Source organism: Amblyomma americanum, chromosome 3, assembly GCF_052857255.1.
Source record: "Amblyomma americanum isolate KBUSLIRL-KWMA chromosome 3, ASM5285725v1, whole genome shotgun sequence".
Lineage (NCBI taxonomy): Eukaryota > Metazoa > Arthropoda > Arachnida > Ixodida > Ixodidae > Amblyomma > Amblyomma americanum.
In genome coordinates, this window is record NC_135499.1 from 158,077,026 (window position 1) to 158,088,179 (window position 11,154).

General features: G+C 45.0%; 1 non-coding gene across 1 annotated transcript; it reads left to right on the forward strand.

Moving 5' to 3' along the window:
* Positions 1 to 10,630: 10,630 nt before the first annotated feature.
* Positions 10,631 to 10,704, forward strand: TRNAK-UUU (transfer RNA lysine (anticodon UUU)). The gene has a single exon. It is a non-coding gene; the product is annotated as a tRNA-Lys (tRNA).
* The last annotated feature ends 450 nt before the right edge of the window (positions 10,705 to 11,154 follow it).

Genomic DNA, 11,154 nt, shown 5'->3' on the forward strand with positions numbered 1-11,154 from the left:
CCTTTCTTCTTTCATTCTTCTTTCTTTATCCCTTGCCTTACGGCGCGGTTCAGGTGTCCGCCGATATGTGAGACAGATACTACGCCATCTTCTTTCCCAAATAACCACTTTTCCACTTTTTTTCAAGAAAGGAAAAGCTCAGCACTTGTCTCACATCTCAGTGGACATCGCAGCCGCACCGTTAAGGAAGAGATGGAAGAACGAGGGTGTAAAAGAAGGAAGAAAGAAAGAGGCGCCGTTGTGATGTGCTCGACCACCTGACTCGACAACTTTAGGTTCTTTACAAAAAGACACTAAAGAGAAAATAAACTTGAAGACTGATGAGAAATTTAGTTAATAGAACAATATCACTGAAAAGAAGTACTTGCAACTGGGCTTGTTGGTGCATATTCGTGAAAGACATAAGAGCGCAAACTGGCAACGCGGACGAGGAAGGAAACAGGACGAGCGCTACACTTTCAACAGGGTTTATTCAGGGAAGCGCGCATATATAGCCTCTGACCTTATCCATGCTCTTAATCTCAATTTGACAAACATCTACCTTTCACAGATATGCCCCAAGAAACATCATTTCACTGTGCCGATAATCACCCAGGTTTCACTGATGCAATTGTCACCTCGTTTCTTGATATAAAAGGCTTCCACGAGCTCACGTTCGGTCTTATCTCGGCTTTTCAGTAGCACTTTGCATTCAGGCAGTCGGGGCTTGCAGACTATACGTTTCTCTTTCGAGCATGCTTGACAGTGGTCTGGAAGATGGGCTCCTTTCTTATTCAATGAATTCTTGTGTTCAAGCTGGGGCTCATTAAGACACCGGCCGGTCTGTCCAACGTACACCTTCCCGCATGTAAGCGGGAACTCGTACACCATTCCTTTCTTGCAGCCAACAAGTGGCGTTCGGTGTCTGATGGCGCACTCTTGTATTTCCTTTCTCCAAATATGTGAGCACATTCCGGCTAGTTTTCGCGGCGCTGAAAATACCACGTTGACGCCGTACTTATTGGCCACCTTCTTGAGATTATGAGCGGTGTGGTGTACGTAGGGTACAACTTCCGGCCTTTCCAGCCTTTTTTCTTGAGGTCTGTTGTTTTCATTGCTGCCCTTCCGCTTTTTCAGCAAGGTCTGCGTCACGGAGAGAACCAGGGGAGCCGGGAAGCCTGCATTCTGCAACGTGGACACCTGAGATGCAAAGCTGGCATGCATGGCATGGTGGCAGGAATTCTTTAGTGCGGACGCTAGGCACTGGGAAGCTATAGCCCTCTTAACGGTCTTAGAATGGTTTGAATGAAATGGCAACAAATCTTTCTTGGCGCGTGGACAGTATCGCCAGCAAACATGTGAAGGATGAAAGGTTAGGGTGAGGTCTAAAAACTGTAATTGATTATTACTGCTAGGCAGTTCGTGAGTGAAGGTGAGGCCCATGCTGTTTCGACCAAACGTACCTAAAACATCAGCTACTGCTTCGTCAAAACTAAAATCGCTATCTGCCAACAAGACCAGGGAATCGTCTACATATCTAAAAACGTGGACTATACAATCCATATACCGGAGTTCCCGGGTTCGAACCCGACCGCGGCGGCTGCGTTTTTATGGAGGAAAAACGTTAAGGCGCCCGTGTGCTGTGCGATGTCAGTGCACGTTAAAGATCCCCAGGTGGTCGAAATTATTCCGGAGCCCTCCACTACGGCACCTCTTCTTCCTTTCTTCTTTCACTCCCTCCTTTATCCCTTCCCTTACGGCGCGGTTCAGGTGTCCAACGATATATGAGACAGATATTGCGCCATTTCCTTTCCCCCAAAAAAACCAATTATGATTACAATACATGTCAAGTGCTTCACTCAAGGAGCGGTCAATTTCAGATAAAAATATATTGCAAAGTACCGGGACGACACACGAGCCAATGCAAATGCCCTTTTTTGTAGATACGTTTGGTCATTGAAATAAATAAAAGTGGTCTTCAGATAAAACTCAAGTAATGACATGAAGTTGTCCACATTCAAACCAGAAGCGTTTTGAAAAGCCGTGGCTCCATTCCTATCAATGCAATCGCGCACTGCAGAAAAGAGATGTCGATGCGAAACCGAGTAGAAAAGATCTTCTACATCAATGGAAAAACCAGACCTAATGTTTCTAATAGTCTGAAGGAAGGCTATCACATCATCAGAGTTGTTAGTTCAAAGGGGTCTTCTATTTCCAGAGTCCTCAGGTCCTTGAGCAAAAATTGACTGATTTGCCATTGCCAAGTATCCTTTTCGCTTACTATTGTCCGGAAAGGTATTTCCGGCTTGTGAGTTTTCGCCGAGATAAAGACCGAAAGGCAGTTCTTTTCACACTTCCTGATGGCACTAGCTAGTTTATGCAGGTGCAGTTCCTCACAAAACGACACTGCACCTTTTTTCATTTGCTTCGTTTTCACTTCCACGGACCTGAAGTTCTTCTTGACTGCTTCTTTTGCCTTTTTGTTGTAAAAACCGGATGGTATTATAACAAAACCACCTTCTTTGTCAGCCTGCACAAGCTGCAGATCATTAGCTCTAAAAAACGAAACGACCTTCGCCGTGGGATCAGCATTATGGCGGTGAGGGCGGTGAGCCGAGATAAGACCGAACGTGAGCTCGTGGAAGCCTTTTATATCAAGAAACGAGGTGACAATTGCATCAGTGATACCTCGGTGATTATCCGGCACAGTGAAATTATGTTTCTTGAGGCATATCTGTGAAAGGTAGATGTTTGTCAAATTGAGATTAAGAGCTTGGATAAGGTCAGAGGCTATATATGTGCTCTTCCCTGAATAAACCCTCTTGAAAGTGTAGCGCTCGTCCTGTTCCCTTCCTCGTTCGTGTTGCCAGTTTGCGCTCTTATGTCTTTCACGAATATGCACCAACAAGCCCAGTTGCAAGTACTTCTTAGTCATATTTCTCCTACATCGGGCTCTCTGTTTTGTGTTCAACCCTCGCCTTCCCATGTTCCCCTGCTCATCGCAAACATCGTTGCCTCAACGTGCCGGGCCAGGCTTTTTAATTTCTTCCTGCGAAAAGGACTCGTACCTAGTCAAGTCACTGGCCTCTTCGGTCCTTTTAGACCCAATGTAGGCCACGCCAAACGTGTCTGCAAGATACTCCGGTCCGAACTGTGGTACCAAGTGAGGCTGCTTCAAGATCTTCTAAGGGCAGCATACTACGCCCAAGACCAAGAGTGGCTGGCGGCCATCAGACATCGAGAAAGCAAGAAGCTCGCAGCCCAGACAACAGAGCTTTGGTGGAAGTGCAACATGAACCATGTATCGAGACACCTGGAACAACTGAAGAAGGGGGAGACCAAGGATCCCGGACGCCATGATGTGTTAGTCCTGGGAGGAGCTGAACTCCCGGAAGGAATAGCGGCAGTCCTGAAGGAAGGCCCAAAATTCAGCGTACAAGCCAAACTCAAGCCACACGAATGGCTAGCCCTTAACCGGCGACTTGCCAACAAAACAACGAAAGAAAACCAGGAAAGTTGCCTCTTGGACGGCGTTGACACCCTCACTAGGTCAGTCAGAGATACAAACCCTCACCGCCATCGAGCTGATCCCACGGCGAAGGTCGTTTTGTTTTTTAGAGCGAATGATCTGCAGCTTGTGCAGGCTGACAAAGAAGGTGGTTTTGTTATAATACCGTCCGGTTTGTACAACAAAAAGGCAATAGAAGCAGTCAAGAAGAACTTCAGGTCCGAGGAAGCGAAAACGAAGCAAATGAAGAAAGGTGCAGTGTCGTTTTGTGAGGAACTGCATCTGCATAAACTAGCTAGTGCCATCAGGAAGTGTTAAAAGAACTGCCTTTCGGTCTTTTTCTCGGCGAAAACTCACAAGCCGGAAATACCTTTCCGGACAATAGTATGCGAAAAGTATACTTGGCAACGGGAAATCAGTCAATTTTTGCTCAAGGACCTGAAGACTCTGGAAATAGAAGACCCCTTTGGAACTAAGAACTCTGATGATGTGATAGCCTTCCTTCAGACTAATAGGAACATTAGGTCTGGTTTTTCCATTGATGTAGAAGATCTTTTCTACTCGGTTTCGCATCGACATCTCTTTTCTGCAGTGCGCGATTGCATTGATAGGAATGGAGCCACGGCCTTTCAGAACGCTTCTGGTTTGAATGTGGACAACTTCATGTCATTACTTGAGTTTTATCTGAAGTCCACTTTTATGGATTTCAATGACCAAACGTATCTACAAAAAAAGGGCATTTGCATTGGCTCGTGTGTCGCCCCGGTACTTTGTAATATATTTTTGTCTGAAATTGACCTCTCCTTGAGTGAAGCACCTGAAACGGATTGTAGAGTTCACGTTTTTAGATATGTAGACGATTCCCTGGTCTTGTTGGCAGATAGCGATTTTAGTTATGACGAAGCAGTAGCTGATGTTTTAGGTACGTTTGGTCGAAACAGCATGGGTCTCACCTTCACTCACGAACTGCCTAGCAGTAATAATCAATTGCAGTTTTTAGACCTCACCCTAACCTTTCATTCTTCACATGTTTGCTGGCGATACTGTCCACGCGCCAAGAAAGATTTGTTGCCATTTCATTCAAACCATTCTAAGACCGTTAAGAGGGCTATAGCTTCCCAGTGCCTAGCGTCCGCACTAAAGAAGTCCTGCCACCATGCCATGCACGCCAGCTTTGCATCTCAGGTGTCCAGGTTGCAGAATGCAGGCTTCCCGGCTCCCCTGGTTCTCTCCGTGACGCAGACCTTGCTGAAAAAGCTGAAGGGCAGTAATGAAAACAACAGACCTCAAGAAAAAAGGCTGGAAAGGCCGGAAGTTGTACCCTACGTACACCACACCTCTCATAATCTCAAGAAGGTGGCCAATAAGTACGGCGTCAACGTGGTATTTTTAGCGCCGCGAAAAGTAGCCGGAATGTGCTCACGTATTGGGAGAAAGGAAATACAAGAGTGCGCCATCAGACACCGAACGCCACTTGTTGGCTGCAAGAAAGGAATGGTGTACGAGTTCCCGCTTACATGCGGGAAGGTGTACGTTGGACGGACCGGCCGGTGTCTTAATGAGCGCCTGCTTTAACACAAGAATTAATTTAATAAGAAAGGAGCCCATCTTCCAGACCACTGCCAAGCATGCTCGAAAGAGAAACGTATAGTCTGCAAGCCCCGACTGCCTGAATGCAAAGTGCTACTGAAAAGCCGAGATAAGACCGAACGTGAGCTCGTGGTAGCCTTTTATATCAAGAAAAGAGGTGGCAATTGCATCAGTGATACCTCGGTGATTATCCGGCACAGTGAAATGATGTTTCTTGGGGCATATCTGTGAAAGGTAGATGTTTGTCAAATTGAGATTAAGAGCATGGATAAGGTCAGAGGCTATATATGCGCTATTCCCTCAATAAAACCCGTTGAAAGTGTAGCGCTCGTCCTGTTCCCTTCCTCGTCCGTGTTGCCAGTTTGCGCTCTTATGTCTTTCACGAATATCACTGAAACTGTATTTTTTGTCAGCAAAGAAATTTAAAAAGAAAGCGAAAACACAGGTGTCGCCACTGCCAACAGATTTCGCAAGTAAAGTTTCTGTGCCGACATATATTATTGGGCGAGGTTGAAACAGGTTAGGCTACAGCGCCATTCACTTAAAAAAGGCGCTTCTGAAGTTCATCTCGGTGTAGACATCACGTGTTTGGATCGATTTGTATCTGACCTGAATGTCAATTTAACGTACACTGACATCGTACTATGCACGGTTTTCTAGGACGGTTATTGAGAAAATTCTAGAGAGTGAATAGGAGGTTTGCGTAGGCGACGGTGTGAAACGCTTGCACGTCGAAGACAGTGATTGATTAAGGGAAGAGGGGATTTGAACACTGTATGCGCTACCACTTTGTGTGGCAATGGAGCACGCATTGGTCTATGCGTCATAGTGACGAAAAACCTTCGAACGTATCCCGCGACGCTCCAGTTGGCTCTCCTTCTTCCGTTAAGGGAGGAACTGGAGCTGGCGTCTTGAATGCTGGACGTGGCAGGTACACGCAGTTTCTTGCCCGTGACCCAGCGACCTTACGCTGTATTTTGTCGGCACTATTAAAGATACCAGTGCAGCCAGAAGTCTTATCTTCCTCCAAGAAAACAATGTGGCCGCAGCTTCCTGGTGGCATGATACTGTGCGGCGTCATCACCACCATGCGTTCTCTGAACAGCAGCAAATCTAACTGCACATAGCGGACGTTGCGGTTGCTTGCCCCATGACAGGAGTCGTGTGCCGGTAAAACATCTCCTTATCCCTCTCATAATCGGGAACATAACTTGAATACGTCAGCGATGAACTTACTGTCACGCTGAGAAGCTAAATTAAGCCCTACGGTGTATAACCCTCCAGTATTAACAATTTTTCGGCGAGAGCGCGAGCAAGTATCCAACACGACTGCATTATATGCCTCCTGTCCTTCGATTATGCCTTACTCCTGGTACATAGAAGTGAAAAGCACTAGGACTTGCTCATTTTACGAATGGTTTTTTGAGGATACCCTTCATTTTTGGTTTCAGTACAATCGACAATGTCGCTGGAAAACATTTAATTGAAATTTTACGCTGTTGAATACATCGTTAAAGACTGTGACATAGAGCATTCTTTTTTTTTTCACAAACTGTGGCATCGATATGGAAGCAAATATACGAGCGTGCATTACACGCTGCATTGCATAAGAAAGCTCCATTGCTTCTCAAATTTATGTTGCCATCAGCAGCGGGATCACAAGCACCGCCACAGGGACAAAAATATGTAAGGAACGCACCGGATACTTCGTTTTTACTTAAGTGGTATTAGGTATTGACTAATATTTATTAATATTTTTGCAAATTATTCCCCTTTGGCCTTTCTTCTGGTTTTGTCTCATGTCCCGCATTACGACGCGTAGAAACGCAAGTACCTTTGAAAAACTAAATTGCTTTTAAACGTCTTAGCTCTATGAGGCGAGCTATTTTATTTTTAATCGGGCTACACATAAACAACCCTTTTCATTTAAGCGATTAAAAGAGGCAGGCAAAACATGCTCTGATTATCAAGTAAAGTGTAATACATGATGACGGAATAGATTTGTTGGAGCATGCACTCCTCAAAAACAACAGAAACATCAAATATCTCAGGAATACTCGCGAGTTCAGTAACTCGCAGAGCGATAGCCAGCTGTTAAAATCATGGGTTTTCTTCTTTCTTTCTGGAAGGCTTCCATTGTATCTCTCGTTGTTGGTGCTGTTGTTTAAGCCAGTCAGACTTGGATGTGAACTAAGGAAAGCGCTAGCATTTTACTATGCCTGTATAGAGGCGATCACGCCAAGCCTTTTAAGAAAGGTTTACGCTCTTTCATCCTCGTGTTTATGCGTCACTACTTATGCCACGTATACACCAGCCAGTGTAAATGTACAGTGGTAGTACAGCTTCCACAGAACCCGATATCTTCAAAACATGGCGGCTTATGGTGAGAAGCGAGCGCCACCTTCAAAATGAGTGGACAACTGAACAATGACGTAATAAACAAAAAATAATTTTAAAAACGTGACATCATAGTACTTGTGTTGTTTTCCAGAAACAGAGGTCCCCCATCGTCTTGGCGTTCAGCGAGACACATGAGACAATGACAAAGAAAGAAGACCCGACGAATGCGCACTACTGCACAATTTTTAAACAGTAAGCGCTCGGTGCGGCTTCGTGCTTTGACTTCGTCTCGTGTGTCGCGCTGAATTTCGAAGTGTTAACATGCCAACAAGGCTCAATAATATCTTAATTCCCGGTACGTTTATAGGAGATTAACTCGCAGTTTATGAGCTGTTTTCGCGTACCCTAGTATTCTAGCAATGGAAATTGACAAAATTCCGCTGAGCGAGTTTTGCTCTCATAAAAAGAAGAAACAACGAAACTTTTTTACAAACTAATAATTTACGACTTGAATTGAGGACACACCACATAGAATGAGAATAATCACGCATCTAAATGTTGCTGAACTATCGCTCCAGACAAGTTTCAGATCTACTCGCGCAGACCTACTTGTCTGCTGCACTTTCCCAGTGAAATTGCGTCTGCCTTTTGGAACATATGGAGGAGCGAGATTATTGTTAATTCAAAAGCTACAAGAAACAAATTAAACAAAACCAAGCGCTCACACAATGCAGAGGCAAGAGAAGGTGTGGGGTGAACAAGCAAATAAGAACAGTTAGCTGGTAATAATAGGAAACATTGCTTCAAGAGGTTATCCAGGACGAGTTTACCGAATCAACTGACCTCATTAAAGACTGCTATGTGCCTAACGCGTTAATGGAAATAAAATTTCACCATCCACAGTCTCCAAAAAAGCACAAGATTACATCTCTGATCCACGGTTATAAGGCGTATAAAAGGACATTATCACAATAGTGGCGCAAATCTTTGTAATAGTTGTTTGTTCATTCTTCAAAGCTACTTTATCGCTTTGTTTCATGATTGAACCTGCAAACAGATTTATCCGTTTTTGCACAGAGGCGGAGCCTATTCTACGTTGTTCCAGACTGTGGTGGTTACTTTGCTCGCCGTATCTCGAAAGCTCGTTGTCAGCTTTAACTTAAGCACGGCCGAAAGTGGCGGGCATTCTCTTCGACGACCGGCGAACATGCTCGTTGCAAAGCTCCCGCCGAGTCATTCAGTTCTTTGTGCGCGGGTGAGAGTCAGCCCATAAAAATGGCTGGCGGTTTAGCATTGCCAAGCAAGAACTTTTGTGGGAAGGACAGCTTTTTGCAGGTGGATACCACCGTCCCGTACCTGAATGCGCGATTCAGGTGCCCACTGACCCAGATAGCCACTTATGCGCGTCTTCAGCAAACACACAAACATCACAAGCTTCTGCTCGAAGTTTACCCGTAAGAAAAGTGCTCTAGCGCTAAAAACGTTTTGTTAGCAAGCCCTTTTCGCGGTCTTCCTGCTCGCCGGCCTGCCGTCGCCACTACTTGACAGCAGCAGGAAATGTACGAAACTCACTCTGTACAAAAACATGTCCACTCGGAGCTTCCAGCGCTCAGTGTACGACATGTAAGTAGTGAAGGCAATGTTCACTTTAAGCGAGATTGTGGTAAAGATTTCCTCAAAGCATTCCCCAACATTTAGAGAGACATGAAGCATACGTGCACTTGAAATGATCGAAATTTTACGGTACGCAAAATCTATGCGTCATATTTAGACATTCAAGCGCTGTCAAATCCGTGCTGACAGTAGCGTTGATCCTCCATTGGATCTACTTAAGTAAAGCTTTAACCTGCTCTCATCACGTTCACCGCATCACTAGCTGATCTAATCAAGTTTCACGGCACTTGCGCCTTAACAATACCTTAGCTGCCCCTTCCATTAAACTGCTTGCTTACTTAACACTGGTACGGACGAATTCGAGTTTGCATGCGCCGCTTATGACCCGCACTTTGCTGACCTCACTGAAACGTTTGAATCGTTCCAGAACAGCGCTGCCAGATTCATTTGCGAGATTAATCGCAACACACTACCGTTTCCGAGGTTTAAAATTTAGGTTCATCTTTCTTCATTGGCCTGCAGTCGCAAAACCGCCCCTCTTTCCTTATATCATAAATTCAATCATGCGTTAATAATAATTGGTTTTGGGGGAAAGCAAATGGTGCAGTGTCTGCCTCATATATCGTTGGACACCGCGCCATAAGGGAAGGGGTGAAGGAGGGGAGTGAAAGAAGATAGCAAGAAGAGGGAGTGCAGTAGTGGAGGACTCCGGAATAATTTTCGACCACCTGGAGATCTTTAACGTGCAATGACATCGCACAGCACACGGGCAACCTTAGCGTTTTGCCTCCATAAAAACGTCGGGTCGCGGCGGGTCGGGTGCCTTTAATGACGAAGCTGCACATATAACATTGTACTCATCAGACTTCCCGTCACAGTCACTTACCCCGTTAAGGCCCGCACCGAAACATTAGTACCAGTATTTTTTCCTTAAAACAGCCCCGACACTTTAGTGACCTTCCATCTGAAGTGGCCTACCATCACAAAGTTTTGTAAATTTCAAAACCACGATCAAAAATTATCTGTATTCATCTTAATACCTTCTTGTTATTCACTCCTCATGTGAATTCTCTTGTCATCCTTTGAAGAAAAAGGAAATAAATAAATAATTAAATGAATGAATAAATAAATAAATAACATATAACTCTTTTGAAACTTGACGTTCTCCCTCTGTTCGCCGAAGATCTGACGGCCGCCTTGTTCGGTCAATCCCAAGACTCCGTAGTCAGAGGATGATGGATTACTTAGAAGTCATATAGTCATGAATTTGATGCCAACCAAGGATTCTGACTCCTGTTCGACTGAGGAAGCGCTCGTTGTTACTAAATGGAGATTACCACTTGGCTTTCAATTTTGATGCCTTGGTTTTATTGCCCGCGAGATTGCAGGGGTCGGTCAAACGCCACTAGCGTGGTTTTAATCCTTCAGTCGGGATTTTTCTTTTTCCCGGTATGGTTTTTCTAATATAAGTTAAAATGTTTTCTTTCTGATGGCTTGCCATGTGTGACAGGATTGAGGTGCCGATGCAAGCTTGAATTTTTAGTTGCCGAACTGTAATTTAGTATATGTGACCCCCATTTACGCCTCTGCCTTGCGTCCGCCCGGATAGCTCAGTCGGTAGAGCGTTAGGCTTTTAACCTAACGGTCCGGGGGTTCGAGCCCCCGTTCGGGCGAGGGCTTTTGTTTTTTCAATTACCTGCGTTTTATCAGTGAAAACCTTGGCGCAAGAAAGAACAGATACGTTTGCTCAGAAGCCGCATCACCGCCAAACTAGCGCCACAGATTTCAAGCAAGGATTGCTGCGTGGCTTATATTCTTTTTGTTGAGGCCGTATTCTTCGGGGAACCAGCTTGAACATATTCTTTACGAAGTCGGCAAGAGTGACGGTAAGGCACACATCTGTGTATTGTGTATTTTCTGTGTCAACACGTTGCTGCTTGTATCTCCCAATCTTTCGCTCACCTTCGTGAAGATTACCTATAAACAGTACTTCCGATGTGTTTGTCACACGAACTAAACCTATCAGAAGCAATCCCGCTTAGGATGGTCCAATCATAGGGCTGCAGAAGAACAATACAGGGCGGGCTCACGGAAATGGTATACCAGTGCCAAAAGAGGATTCT